We start from the raw sequence: 14,172 nt of genomic DNA on the forward strand, positions 1-14,172 counted from the left end.
AATCCTCTGAGAAGACCCCTGACCTCAAAGAACACTGTGAGTCAGATTTGATAGCTCCGTTGTCGAATGTTGCTGGGACAGAGACACCCTCGAAAGAAAACGGCAGTGCCAGTGCTGCAAGCCCAGCTTCGGCTACGCAACACAATGAAGAACAGGGAGACACTGAAGCTGAGATGCCAGCTGCTTCTACCTTGCCTGTGAAGCGTGTGCACGAAGACAGTGTCAACGAGGGATCAACCCAAGGAGAAGCGGAAAACGGACACCTCCACTGAAGGCGGCCCCCCCTTCGCCGGTCGTCCTTCAAGCCAAGGCCAAACGTGCCTCCAGACCGGAGAACTGTGTCACCTGTGCCTCCGCCATAGCGGTGGTGCCCTTTTCGGTCGAGACGTCACAAGCCCGGTCCATGATCGGGAGCAGCGCTTGGAACGACGGACATACTCGCCAAAAAGGAAGAATGGTCATCCCATGCAACAGTTAAACCGCAATGCTGTCTTTCTGCAGAAGAGATGTGAGTGAAATGTTTCGCGATTTATAATTTCTTGAGATGGCGACCTATTTATCCACTAGCTTGAGCGTAGCCACGCTAAATGTGAGGGGGCTGTCAACGCGTCGGAGACAATAGCAGCTGAACCGCCTTCTGCTGGAAAATGAAATTGATGTGCTAGCAGTTCAAGAGAGCAAAACAGAAAGCGAACAACAAACAGATAAAATGGCTGAAATATATCGTTCTAGATATAGTGTTTGCGTTTGTCATGCTGTTTGAAGATCGGGGGGGGGGGGTGTCATTTTCATCCGAAATTGCATAGAGTGTGTACAGTCTGTGTTCTCGTGTGAGAGTGGTCGGCTTTTGATATGCGATTTCAGTTTTTCTGGATTGGACTGGAGAGTGATCTGTGTTTATGCGCCGACTAGAAAGTTTGAGCGGGAAGAGTTTTTTCACTGTGTGAAATTCTTCCTAATACATGAGAGACGTGTTCTCCTGCTTGGAGACTTCAACTGTGTCTGTAGACAGGAAGATAGAAAAACAGACCGTGTCCTTCGTGACAAGAGTGCAGAGTTACTTATTGACTATGTTAATGAGGCAGAGCTTGAAGATGCTGGCTGTATAATGACGCATGAAGGCCAAGCAAAGTTCACGCATTTTCAAGGTAGCTGTCATGCAAGGTTGGACCGAATATATGTTCCCATTGATTGTGTGCCCTTGTGCTCGGAATATCAAACACTTCCCATGAGCTTTAGTGACCACTCCCTCGTAATGATTACTCTAGGCATGAAAAGTAAGGCAACAAAGTTCAATTGGGAGCTATGGAAATTTAATGAAAAACTGCTGCTGGATGAAGAGTTTACCACTAAAGTTACAGAATATATTAAGCATATTGTAAGGTAACGCGAAGGTCGGACTTGGGGAATCAGGCTTTATTACAGACCTGAAGCCTTGGTCGCACACTGCAGCCAAACACACTCCGCGATGACGATGGGTATCTACAAGAGGGAGCAGGATGAAGATGAAGCAGCACGTTCAGCAGTGTGGAAGATGAAGCGCCACACAGTGCTCACACTATTTCGCCCGCGCAGTTCAAGCGGCCAGCCTGGCCGCAATTAGTCCGCAGGAATGCGCCGAACAAAAGGTTTCATACGTGAAACGTGGACAACTTCAGTGCCACGGTAACGACAGTCCGGAGGAGGGTAAACAGGGGAGACGCGATAGTTGACCGGGGAGGTTTTTGCAAGAACTGTGTAAGGACCAATGTAACGGTGCTGTAACTTGTCACAAAGGCCAGGAGTGCGTAATGGGGTCCAAAGTAACACCTCGTCGCCGGGACGGAACGAAACTTGGCGATGGGTTGCATCATAGCGGTACTTGCGGTCTTCCTGGCTAGCTTCCGTGTTGACGCGAGCAAGCCGGCGTGATTTGGCCACTCGGGAAAGGAACTGGTCAGGAAGAGAGGATGAGGAACTGGCATGTGTAGAAAGAAAAGAGGCGTCAAGAAAGGTAGCGGGAGAACGGCCGTAAACGAGGAAAAACGGGGTGTAACCTGTGGTCCGCTGTACAGCCGTATTGTAGGCGAACGTAACAAAAGGAAGTATTACGTCCCAGTTTCGGTGGTCCTGGTCGACATACATAGACAACATGTCAGAAAGCGTGCGGTGGAACCGCTCAGTCAACCCATTGGTCTGCGGGTGATAGCTGGAGGTCAATTTGTGATGTGTGGTTGAGGCTTCAATAACTTCGGCTACAATCTTCGACAGAAATGTCCGACCACGATCGCTGAGAAGCACTTGAGGGGCCCCATGGCGCAGTACGAGCGATTACAAAAAGAAGGTCGCGACCTCATGGGCTGAGCCATTAGGCAGGGAAGCGGTCTCAGCGTAGCGTGTTAGGTGGTCGACGGCGGTGACGATCCAGCGATTACCTCGTGCGGACAATGGAAGTGGGCCGTATAAGTCTATGCCAACAACGGCAAAAGGAGTAGCAGGGCAAGGTAGCGGCTGTAGTAGGTCAGCAGGAGGAGAAGTGGGCCGTTTGCGGCGCTGACATGGCAGACAAGAGGCGACGTATTTTGCCACACTTGAGGCGAGGCCTGGCCAGAAGAAACGGGCTTTCACGCGGTGGTAAGTTTTATGAAAGCCTAAGTGACCGGCTGTAGCATCATCGTGGAAAGCCGCCAGGATACGGAATAACGGGGACCCAACGGGTGCCTTCGGAGCAATAAATATAACGGGAGAGCACGCCGTTGTCAAGTTTGAACTTTTGGAGTTGCCTGCGCATCCTAGCGGTAGGAGGGTGAGAAGCACCGGTGAGAAGGTTGATTAGGGAAATACAGTAGGGATCTGCTCGCTGGTTTGAAATAATGGCGTAGCGATCTGGAGCAGCGGCAAGAGTAGCACAGGTTAAGGTTGGGGCTCTGGACGACATTGGGACGTCGAGGGTGCACGCAGGAAGGCTCGAGGAAGCACTAGGTGGCGATTCTGATAGCGGGCAGCGGGAAAGAGCATCGGCATCTCGATGTTTGCGTCCCGATTTGAATATGACATCAAAGTGGTACTCCTGCAAACGCAGAATCCAACGGCCCAGGCGTCCAGTCAAATTTTTGAGGGTTGATAACCAGCACAGAGCGTGGTGATCGGTAACGATCGTGAAATGGCGTCCGTAGAGGTAGGGGCGGAATTTCTGAACTGCCCAAACGACGGCTAGGCACTCTTGCTCAGTGATGGTGTAGTTGCGTTCCGCTAGTGTTAGAGTTCGACTGGCAAACGCAATTACCTTTTCCCGAGAAGCGGTATCACGTTGCAGAAGTATGGCGCCGATACCGAGGCTGCTGGCATCGGTGTGAAGAATGGTGGCAGCAGTGTCGTCGAAGTGAGCGAGAACAGGGTCCGAAGTGAGGGCATTCTTTAGGGTTTGGAAAGCTTTTTCGCATTCTTCGGACCAATTGAAAGTAGTACGGTCTGTAAGGAGGCGGTGCAGCGGTGCAGCAATGGTAGCGAAATTTCGAATGAAACGGCGAAAGTACGAAGACAGGCCAAGGAAACTGCGTAGTTCCTTAGTCCGCTGAGGGCGTGCAAAGTTCAAAACTGCAGCAAGCTTGTCAGGGTCGGGTCGAATGCCATCGCGGCTGACGAGGTGGCCCAGGATCTTGATTTCTTTCTTGGCGAAATTACACTTTTTTGTGTTCAGCTGGAGACCGGCGGATGCCAGGCACGTTAATACTTGATCAAGGCGGCATAAATGATCAGAAAAAGTCGCAGAGAAAATAACTATGTCGTCCAGGTAGCACAAGCATGTTTTCCACTTAAGTCCTCTAAGAACAGTGTCAATCATGCGCTCAAACGTAGCGGGGGCATTAGAAAGTCCAAAAGGCATGACATTGAATTCGTAAAGCCCATCGGGAGTAGCGAATGCTGTTTTTTCTTTGTCGGCTTCGTGCATCGGTATCTGCCAGTAACCGGAACGCAAATCCAAAGTGGAGAAATATTCGGCGCCCTGAAGACAGTCGAGGGAGTCGTCAATTCGTGGCATAGGGTAAACATCTTTTCGAGTGACTTTGTTAAGTGCGCGGTAATCAACGCAAAAACGCACAGACCCATCCTTTTTTTTTGACCAAGACGACCGGAGATGACCAGGGGCTAGCTGATGGCCGAATAATGTCTCGCCGGAGCATATCATTCACATTATCTTCTATGATTTTACGTTCTGATAAGGAAACACGGTAAGGGCGGCGGCTAACAATAGAAGTACATTCTGTAATAATGCGGTGCTGTGCAGAAGACGTTCGGCCCAAGGTCGGAGAAGTGACATCAAAGGAGGCTTGGTGTTTTCGAAGTAATTCCTGCAAAGCTTGGCTGTGAGTCGCAGGAAGGTCAGGATTGATGGTGCCAAAGAGAACACAGAGAGAAGCATCGGAAGAAGCTGCTGGTGAGGAAGAGGGGGCGGTAAGGGTGGTGAGGGACACCGGGTGAATGTCCAGGACACAAGGAAAACATGTCCCTTTAGTCAGCACAATGGGCTCTGGGGAAGTGTTCGAAGCAGCGACAAGCGCTGTGCCATGCTCAAACCGAACAAGACTTGGTGGTAGCGCGATTCCGCGGGTCAGATGGCGATCAGAAGGCACGATTAGCACATCTCCGTTATCAATGTCAGCAGAAGTAAGCGCGACAAGTTGTTCGCATCCAGGGGGCAACACTGAGTTAGTAGCGGCAAGCAGGCGATAACGGGGCTCGGGATGTTCAGAAGACGGATCGCTCTCGTTCATGTAAATGATCCTGTCGCGACACGAAATGCTGGCTGATGCGGCAGACAGAAAATCCCAGCCTAAAATAATTGGGTGAGCGCACGGTGACATCACGGCAAATTGTACATGGTGGCGGACACCGTCAACAAAAACTCGCACAGTACACTTAGCAGAAGGCCGAATTATTGCACCATTAGCTCCACGGAGTTCAGGTCCATCATAAGGCGTTTTCACTTTTCGCAAGCGGGAGCACAAGTCAGTGTGTATCACAGAAACAGCGGCGCCCGTGTCAACCAAAGCTTCAACAGATAATCCTTCAACCCGCACTAAAATAATATTCCAGGGACGTTCCGGAGGATTTTTGGGATGGCCGAAGAGTGCAGTTTTCCCTCCTAAAACTGCAGTGGTCAGTTTTCCGACAGGCGGGGGGTCGTCAGAGAAGCTTGACGGAGAGGCGAGGCTGAGCGGCGAAAAGGCGAAAGAGAACGGCGTCTTGAAGGCCTGTAACCAGCAGGCGGAGCGGGGCTTTCTGGCGGGGGTGATGAACGGCGGGGATAGTCGGGGAATGAACGGTGGTTAGAGCCGGAAAAGCGAGGAGGGTAGTCTGCTTCAAATGATTCGTAGCCGCGGCGTTCATTCTGGAGCCTGCGACGACAGAAGCGGGAAATATGGCCTCGGTACCCGCAGTAATAACACACAGGGCGGGCTGGGCGCCAGTTGGGGTAGTATGTCGGCGCTGCGGCAGGTGGTGCCAATGCAGCGACATGAGCAGTGGTAGGCGCCGGTGGCGTAGGCGCTCCAACTGCGGGCGGCAAGGACGTGATCTGGGCGTACGTTGGCACCTGACAAATGGTAGGAGCGACCGATGTTGGCGGGGAATAGGTCATTGAGGCCAGCTCTTCTTTAACAATGCTACGCAGGCCGGCACTTGAATTATGTGGCTCAGATGCAGGCGCGGCCAGCCTTGGTCGCACACTGCAGCCAAACACACTCCGCGATGACGATGGGTATCTACAAGAGGGAGCAGGATGAAGATGAAGCAGCACGTTCAGCAGTGTGGAAGATGAAGCGCCACACAGTGCTCACAATATGTTACAAAATGACTCTAATTTTATACAAGCATGGGAACAGTTTAAGTGCGATATACAGATAGCTGCTATTGACCGAGCATGCACTCTCCGACGTAAAGAAAGAGAACGAAAAAAAGAAGTGTCGTAGCACACTTGAATACATGCTTAGCATGGAGAGCGTTAAGCCTGGCTTGTTCACCCAAGATATAAAAAAAGATAAAAACCAAACTTGAGGTGATAGACGAAGAGAAGTATCGCGGTGCGGTGATAAGGGCACGCAGCGAAAAATTGTGGCTCGGAGAGATGCCCACGAAAAGGGCACTTAGTGACGAAAAAAGGTACGCAGTGTCAAAAGAGATAAAAGAAATCTGCTAAAAGAACGTAGTTACCTCAGAAAAAAAAAACGATTGAACGGGCGTTTGTAGAATTTTACAGCGAATTGTTTAGCCTGAAAACACCGGACATTGAACGCTTCAGAAAAGACTTTCTGTCGCTGATGCCAAGAGTAGAAGACGAAGTTGCGCAGACACTTGAAGCAAGTGTTACTTCCGAGGAAATTGAGGTCGTTATCGGGGAATTAAATTCCAATAAGTCACCCGGACCAGATGATCTTGGTGCTGCCATATACACGGCCTTTCCAACTGAAATGGCTGTTTTACTGGAAAGAGTTATTAGTGAATGCTACGAAAACAACGTACCTCCTCCGTCTTTTAGAATGTCACACATTGTACTAATCCCGAAAACAAATGACCATGTTAAGCTTCAGTCTGTAGCGTCTTACCGTCCTATAAGTCTAACGAATGTTGACTATAAAATTTACATGAAAGTATTAGGGCGACGACTCCAACGTGTAATTACTTCTCTTGTAGGCCCACATCAGACATGCGGTATAAAAGGAAGGACCATTTTTATTAACATACACGCAGCAAGGAGTGTACTCGAATGTTGTGACGCGATGCATGACCACGTAGCCATGATGCAATTAGACCTCCACAAAGCATTTGACAAAGTGGTACAGGAAATTTTGTTCTCTGTTTTAGAGTATGTCAATGCTGGTTCCGTGATTACAAATGGCGTGAAAATGGTTTACGAGTGCTGTTCAGCGAGACTGGTCGTGAATAAGCATTTAACCGATCGTATGCCTGTTCAGTCGTCAGTAAGGCAGGGCTGTCCTCTGTCTCCCCTTTTGTTCGCGCTTTATCTGGAGCCTTTCTGTCTAAGATTGCTTACAAGGCCAAACATACGCGGTTATAGATTTTTTCAAAGTGAAGTTCGGGTTTTGGCATACTCGGACGATATTGCGGTTTTTTGTACTGACCATGAGAGTGCGCAGGAAGTTGTAAAAGAAGCCACTGCTTTTCGCACTCCAAGTGGAAGTGAAATTAGTTGAGCGAAGTGTTTAGGATTTTGGCACGGAAACTGGCAATACGCGAATGAACTGTTCTCCAGTATGCAATGGGCAATAACGCCAGGAAATTACCTTGGTGTGCCACTAAAGCATTACCGTGAAAGCAAGGGATGTTGGGCCGGTGAAGTTGAGCAAGTGAAAACCCAAACAAACAAATGGGGAGGACATAACTTTTCTATGATCGCAAGAGCTACCGTTTGCAATATGTTCCTAGTTGCAAAAATATTTTACATGCTGCAAGTGTTATCTATGTCAAGAATCTCTGTTCAAAAACTGCATAGGGTATTTGCCACGTTTGTGTGGGCTTGAACATGGGAGCGTACCAGTCGAGGCAATCTTTTTCATACGGGGCATAACGGTGGACTGGGCCTGTCACATTTATACTTAAAGCAGATTGTAACCAGGTTCTTTTTTTTTGCGCGAACAAAGCGATGTTTTTCTTAGAACGGTAATACAAGTGCGATTGCGTGATTCATTGCCGGAATATGTAGTTTCGACTATGTCTACAGGAGCAATGGCTCTAAGTTCTTTTCTTCGCGAAGTTGTCGCGTCTTTCCAATTAGTGAAGGCGAGATTTTGAAATGAGTATATGTGTACTGTTACGCGAAAACGGCTGTACAAAGATTTATTGGAAACCTTTTTACCTGTGCCTCTTTATCGCGGTGTATATGCTTTGGGTCCGGAGCGGGACGTGTTGAAGAGAGTGAAAAGAATGCCCATAAGATCGTCCGCTAAATCTTTCTTTTTAAATTGCATACCGGCACTCTTCCGGTGAAGCCATGGCTGGAAAGCAAAGGCCTTTTTGTGCCTTGGTCTGCTGACTGTTTAATTTGCAAAAAGCTGGAATCCATAGAGCATATTTCCTTGATTGTCACGATGCGGTTTTTTTTTGTGGGACGTGCTACAGCGTACTATTAAAAAGGACTTACCAATAACGCCGTTTGGCATACGCTACCTTCCATGCGCCCAGCCAGGAGAAGTGCCCAGTGAATTATTAATGGTCTTGTGTATGCACAGCGTATGGAGAACGCGGATGGATGTTCGCCATGATCATGTTGTCGTACACCCAGCCCATCAGTATTTTGTTGAAAGTGTAATGTACACGCGTGATGTTTTCGGAGGGCAATCTGAACCCCCGGAATGGCTGCCAGTCTTTGACAAGCTCATGTCACCTAATCCATTCTACCATAAGAAACCTGTCAGAAAGTGACCTGTGTTTTTAAATCCATGCGACTTTTCATCGTCCTTTGTAGTTGCCAAGTCGGTAATAAAGGAAAAAAAAAAAGCGCCGCTGGTGTAGTGGTATCATGCAAGATTCCCATTCTTGCGACCCGGGTTCGATTCCCGGGCGGCGCACGGATAATTGCCTTTCTGCCCTCCTTTTAGTTTATAGCCTAATGTCAGTGGACACAGACGCTCTTCATTTTGCTCGGCTGCAAGCTTCACAGCACGATATCGCACTATTTGAGAAGAGCGTGAGCAGTGAAATATTCTGCGTCCTGGAGACATCATGGGATTCTGCTTCCGGCCACGCTAGTGAACGGACGCAGGATGAAAGGCTCCGCCGGAGCGTCTACAGCGGCCATGTCTGACCGCGGAAACGAGGGTTTTGCATCTGACAAGTAATACCAGGTTATCCTGCCAAGTCTGCCAACCGGGCGAGTTGTTTTGAATTCTATTATTCTGCACGCTGACATAAGGGCCCGCCCATACAGGGTGGAAGACTTTCGCGATGCGCTAGCCGGAATGTTGCTGCTCCCAGACGTTATCGCTCTGGGGGCGTATCGAATGAGCCATGTATGGGCGGTAACTTTCAAGGATGCGGAAGGTGTGAAGAAGATTTTGAATGCAGGCGAGCTGAAGGCTAAAGAGCATCGGTGCCTTGTTATTGTCCCGGTGAACCAATGCGTGCGTATGAAATCGCACAGGCTTCTTCATGGCGTGACAGACGAAGACGTGAGGCTAGCTTTTGCGCCATACGGAACAGTCATTGATGTCATGAGAGAGCGATGGCGCGTTCAAGGTGTCGCCGATAAAGGCTCAACTACGAGGTTGGTGTCCCTCAAGCTCAAGTCAGGGATGAAGCTTGACGACCTTCCACACCTAGTCATTGTTGCAGGCGAGTTGGCACTTGTGGTCGTATCGGGACGACCGCCACTCTGCCTCCGGTGCCTTTCTACTGGTCACATCCGACGGCAGTGTAAAGTACCATGTTGCGGTGCTTGCCGAAGGTATGGACACGAACAGACCCAATGCACCCGCACATATGCCAGCGGTGCAGGCCCCGTGAGCAGAATGGATACGTCCGATCTGCTCATGGACGAGGTTGAATCTGAAGAGGCAGCAAGAAATGTAACTAATGTGGACGAAACACAGTCAGCTGCTTCAGGATCTGAGCAGAAGACGACCCCTGAAATGGACAATTCAACCTAGACTCAGCAGACGGTAGTTTCTGGCAACAAAACAACTTCAAAAGAAGGAAAGGACAGGCCACTTGCTGAACATTCATCACGCGAGATTCATCAGCAAGGTGAAACCATGGACGTCGCGGAAGATGCAACCGGTAGTCCAGCGGGAAAGCGTCCACGGGATGCAACAAGCGACGCATCGAGGACGCCAGAAAGCAGCATTGGAGATGAACCGCCACCAAAAGCGGCTTCGACCAGACAGCCGAGTTTTAAGCCGCGCCCCAACATCCCGCCTGATACACGGTCAGCGGGAAAACCGCCAGCGTAACTATCGTGAATCCGTGCATTGTTGCTGGCTGCGTTGGAAGGTGCTGAGGGGACTTTGTGAGGACAGTTTCTGGCTACTGTCTGGTGCAACTATGTGTCTGCATCATGAAGAGCACATGCAACTAAGGTCAGTAAGCCTTTTTTGTTTGTTTGTTTGTTTTTTACCAGCAAAGGCCGTCACAATACTTTCAAATATTCAAACTAAATCATGGATCCTAGCAATAAGATAGTACTACGTATTGCCGCAATAAACGTAAGAGGACTGGGAGCAAGAAAAAGACAGTACCAGCTTAAAAGACTTCTCTTGGAAAAAGAACTTGACCTAATAGCCGTCCAAGAATCAAAGATCGAAAGCGTTGAGCAAACAGATCGTATGGTGGCGCCCTTTCAGACCCGCTACAACGTAAGTGTTTGCCATGCTCTTGGTTCATCAGGGGGTTGCGTTCTTTTTATTCGCAACGACCTAACAGTTGTCCCTGAATCTGTCGTCATTTGTGAAAATGGGCGTTTTCTTGTCGTAGACTTTTTCTTCCATGCGTGCAACTGGCGAGCAGTTTGTGTTTATGCGCCAAACGTTGAGGCTGACCGCGCAGTGTTTTTTGATAATCTTTATCAGTATCTTTCATGCGGCAAGAAAGTAAACCTGTTAGCAGACTAACTGTGTCTGTAGCGTTGCTGATCGCTTAAAAAAGCTGCCTGTTAGGGACAAGAGTGCGTTAGCGCTTAATCATATTGTACAAGAATGCAATTTGGAATATGTGGGGGCAGCTCTAACAGATGGTATGCGTCGACTATTTATGCATTTTCAGAATGAAAGTCATGCAAGACTTGACAGAATATGTTTCTGTCGAGCTTCTGCCGCTGTGTACCAAATATGAGGTCGTACCTGTACAGTTTAGTGATCATTGCCTAGTAATTGCAACTGTCGGAACAAGGAAGGAAAAACCTAAATTTAGCTGGGATCTATGGAAGCAGAATGACAAGCTTTTAGAGGACGAAGAATTTATTAACTACGTAGATGAACAAATAAAATATATAATTCAGGCTAGATCGGCAAAGGCTGTTGCCGAATAGGATGAATTCAAGCAGCGCGTAAAAATAAAAGCTATTGAGAGAAGCTGCATCAATAAGGTCAAGCACAACAATGAAGAAAAGCAATTACATGAACATCTTGAATTTCTTTCGGGCATTGAAAGCGACAAGCCAGGAAAAGTTGTTCGAAGGAAATGAGTGAAGTAAAGAGCCGCTTGCAACAGATTGACACGAACAAGTACAAAGCGGCGGTGATAAGAGCGCGAGCTCAAAAGCTGTGGGCAGGCGAAACGCCAACAAAACGCGCCTTATCGGACGAGAAAAGGTACGCGTGCCGGAAAGAAATTAAACAGATACGATACCAAGGCGAGGTAATTTCAGACAGTAAAATCATAGAGCAAGCTTTTGTTGAATATTTCAGCGACTTGTTAGGTTATGAAAGAGATGTTCAAGACGGGTTTAAAAAAGAGTTTTTACCGCTTATGCCATCGCTTGATGATGAGACAAAAGCGCGACTTGAACCAATTACTATTAGCGAAATTGAAAGTGCAGTCAATGGCTTACAATCTGGTAAAGCCCCTGGACCGGATGGGTTAACTGCAAATTTTTACAAGGTGTTTAGAACACCAGTGGCCCTTCTGTTACACCGTGTGATCTCGGAAGCGTATGAAAAGCAAAGGGTGCCACTGTCCTTTGGGGCTTCCCATATTACCTTGATACCGACAACTGATGATCCCGAGCAGCGGTTGCTGGTGGGGTCGTACCGCCCAATTAGCCTTACCAACACAGACTACAAAATCGACACTAAAGTCTTAGCAAACCGACTACAAACCGTAATAAACCTTTTGGTAGGTCCACACCAAACATGTGGCATCAAAGGCCGCACAATAGCTACGAATATTCATGTCGCCCGTAATGTTCTGAAATGTTGCGATGTTTGTGAAGGCCGTGTTGGTATGCTGCAACTCGATTTAGCAAAAGCTTTTGACCGCGTATCGCACGTGGTTTTACTTAGTATCCTTGAGCACACCAACGTCGGTCGAGTCATACTAGAAGGCGTTAAGATATCATACGTATGTTGCACGACACGTGTGATTGTAAATGGTACTCTTACTGAAAGCGTGCCAGTGCGCTCGTCGGCAAGGCAGGGCTGCCCGCTGTCGCCCCTGCTATTTGGAATCTACCTCGAACCAATGTGTTTAGGTTTGCTTCACAGCAATAAGGTGATCGGTTTTAAGCTTTACGACGCTCATGTTAAGGTCCTAGCTTATGCGGATGATATTGCCGTCTTCTGTTCAGATAAAGACAGCGTTCGGGAAGTTGTTACCATTACGGGGAAATATTGCAAACAGACAGGCTGCCAAATTAATTGGGAAGAAAGCTCAGGCTTTTGGCACGGACAATGGGATAATAAACCCGAGTATTTCGCTTTCATGAAGTGGGCGGAATTCCCTACAAAGTACCTTGGCGTGCCGCTTTGCTGTTATCGTGACACTGAGCGACCGTGGGCAGAGGAAACCAACCGAGTACAGGAAAAAGTGGAAGGATGGCAAGGAAGGGATTTGTCTATGTTCGCGCGGGCTAGCATCTGTAATGTTTTTTTGCTTTCCAAAATATGGTATATAATGAATGTCTTATCTATGTCACGGGTCCATGTACAAAAAGTGCATCGCATTTTTTATGTTTATTTGGTCCTCCAGATGGGAAAGAATAAGCCGCACAAATTTGTTTCGGCCTGTTAGATACGGAGGCCTTGGTCTCGTTGATTTGTTTTTACGCCAGATAGTATCTCAGTTTCTATATCTTCGAGACCAGCAAGACCCGTTTTTGCGAACTGTTTTACAAATAAGAATGTCCAATATGCAACCACAATTCATTGTGGCGTCATTTTTAGATCCCTGTACCACGGTCTCTGGTTACTTACGTGAGGTTGTTCTTGCATTCAGAATGCTGAGTGTCCGATTTTCAATGGAATATCTTTCTTCAGTTTCAAGGCGCAAACTGTATACAGACCTTATACACATTATGCTACCTGTGCCTGTGTACCGTTCTGTATACTATGGAGGCCCAAGACAGGACATCTTGAAGAGAGTAAAGAGGATGCCAGTTAAGCCTACGACAAGGTCGTTTTTCTTCAAATTACATACCGGGACGCTTCCAGTCAAAGTTTGGCTGAAAAAAAAATGAATATTTGTCCCATGGACAACCAATTGCCTCCTCTGCAAGAAACCCGAAACAGTTGAGCGTGTCTTCATAGACTGCTGGGACCCGATATTTCATTGGGATGTTCTTCAAAGAACAATAAAAAAATAACTCCCAATAGATCCCTACGGTATACGCTTCCTGCCAGTTGAAAATCAAGAAACTAAATACGATATAATGCTCGTTAGCCTCCAAAGTATATGGAAAACAGAATGCAAGTGCGTCATGCGGACGTCAATACGCGGCCTGTTAGAGAAACTTTTGTCGAGTGCGTGGCGTATATCCGAGATGTGTACAAAAGCGAGCCTGATCCACCGGAATGGATGAATATACTTGACCAGTTGTTTGGCATAAACAATTTTAAACCACACGTGTCAGCCGAAGGATTGGCGACTCTTTTATCATTGATTTTGTGTTTTGTACTTGTCATAAGTCTGGTAATAAATAAAAAAAAAGTGTAGTGGTATCATGCAAGATTCCCATTCTTGCGACCCGGGTTTGATTCCCGGGCGGCGCAAGGATATAACTGCCTTTCTGCCCTCTTTTTAGTTTATAGCCTGATGTTCGTGGACACAGACGCTCTTCATTTTCCTCGGCTGCAAGCTTCACAGCACGACATCGCACTATTTGAAAAGAGCGTGAGCAGGAAAAAAATCTGCGTCCTGGCGAAACCATCGCGTCGCTGGTGTAGTCATTCTACTTCCGGACACCGTAGTGAACGGTCGCAGAATCATGTGTTCCAGCGGAGCGGCGATAGGGGCCCTTTCCAGCCGTGGAAACAGGCTCGACGACATGGACGATAGCGAGTATCAGATTATTCTGCCAACTTTGCCCACCGGACGCGTTGTTTTTAACACGTTTTTTTTTTTTTGCACGGCGATGTGCGAGTCAGGCCATACAGGATCGAGGATTTCCGCGATGCCCTGGTCAAGGCTGGTGCGCTCCCCGACGTTGTGGCGTTGGGGGCGTATCAGATCAACCATGTTTGGGCG

General features: G+C 48.0%; 1 non-coding gene across 1 annotated transcript; it reads left to right on the forward strand.

The window, feature by feature from the left end:
- The first annotated feature begins 8,496 nt into the window (after window positions 1-8,496).
- On the forward strand, window positions 8,497-8,567 carry TRNAG-CCC (transfer RNA glycine (anticodon CCC)). The gene has a single exon. It is a non-coding gene; the product is annotated as a tRNA-Gly (tRNA).
- The last annotated feature ends 5,605 nt before the right edge of the window (window positions 8,568-14,172 follow it).

Source organism: Amblyomma maculatum, chromosome 6 (genome assembly GCF_055883805.1).
Source record: "Amblyomma maculatum isolate TAMU_Amacu chromosome 6, ASM5588380v1, whole genome shotgun sequence".
Taxonomy (NCBI): domain Eukaryota; kingdom Metazoa; phylum Arthropoda; class Arachnida; order Ixodida; family Ixodidae; genus Amblyomma; species Amblyomma maculatum.